The sequence below is a fragment of the Brassica oleracea genome, unplaced genomic scaffold, assembly GCF_000695525.1.
Source record: "Brassica oleracea var. oleracea cultivar TO1000 unplaced genomic scaffold, BOL UnpScaffold00975, whole genome shotgun sequence".
Classification (NCBI taxonomy): Eukaryota; Viridiplantae; Streptophyta; class Magnoliopsida; order Brassicales; family Brassicaceae; genus Brassica; species Brassica oleracea.
Window position 1 is genome coordinate 34,314 of NW_013617563.1, and position 1,602 is coordinate 35,915.

Here is a 1,602-nt window from a genome sequence, read left to right on the forward strand (position 1 = left end):
TTCCGTCCACAGTGTTGATTCTAATTCCGGTAGTTTAAGCGTATCTCTTGGATCAACATCCAAATTGCTAAAAACTTTGTTGTTTCGACCTTTCCAAATATACCATAATATCCACGCAAATTGGTGATCCTCCATTTTTGGATTAACTCTCCAAAAAAGATGATCCATATTTTTATGTCTTATAGTCTATATTTACTAATTATTTATTTTACTATACATTTTGCAGATAGATGTTTAATTTAGTTTTTCCAGTTCTAATATTGTATATTTACTTATTTTGTATTTTTCCTTATACTGTATATTTATTTATTCTAATATTATGGTAGATGTTTAATATAATACATGTATTTCTTATATAGTATATTTACTTATTATTTATTTTACTATATATTTTTTCAGAGATATGTTTAATTTAGTCTTTTCATTTCTTAATTGTATTTTACCTTTTTTTCTTATACTATAAATTTAATTATTCTAATTTTGTTATTTTTATATCAAATGATAATATTATGATAGATGTTTAATGTGATAAAAAATATTATCTTATATTCTATGTTTATTTTTCTTATACTGTATATTTACTTACAAAAATATTTGAAAATAATAAAATGTTAAACTATACATTTTCAGATAGACTTTTAATGTAGTTTTTTTATTTCTTATATTGTATATTTATTTATCTAATTTTTTGTTTTCATATCAAATGATAATATTATGATAGATGTTTAATGTAATATTTCTATTTATTATATTGTATATTTACTTATTATTGTTTAATGCAATGTTTCTATTTCTTATATTGTTTATTTACTTATTATATATTTTTCTTTATATTTCAAATTTACTTATTATTTATTTTCTATTTTTAAACTAATAATGCCACATGTCATATTTTGGAAAAAAAATTTGTCGCTGAAGTGGACGCTATATGGAGCCTCTAAAGGTCTCTTTTATTAGTATAGAATCCTTACTAATAAAAGGGACCTTTTGAGGCTCCGTAGAGCGTCCACATCAGCGAAACAAAATTCTTCCGAAAGATGACACGTGGCATTATTATTTAAAAACTAGAAAATAAATAATAAGTAAATTTGCAATATAAAAAAAAAAAAAATAAGTAAATAAACAATATAAGAAATAGAAACATTGCATTAAACAATAATAAGTAAATATACAATATAAGGAAAAATAAATAATAAGTAAATATACAATTGAGAAATAAAAAATTAAGAAATAAAAAAACTAAATTAATCATATATCTGAAAAATGTATAGTATAATAAATAATAACTAAACACACAATATAAGAAATAGAAATATTATATTAAATATTTATCGTAATATTAGAATAAATAAATATAAAATCCTTACTAATAAAAGGGAGCTTTTGAGGCTCCATAAGGCGTCCAAATCAGCGGAAAAAACTTATTATAAAAGATGACACGTGGCATTAACAAAAAATAAAAATAAAAATACATATAAAGAAAAATAAATAATAAGTAAATATAGTATATAAGAAATAAAAATATTAAATTAAATATATATCGTAATATTATCATGGTATAAAAATAAAAATAAGAAAAGATAAACATTAAGTAAATACACA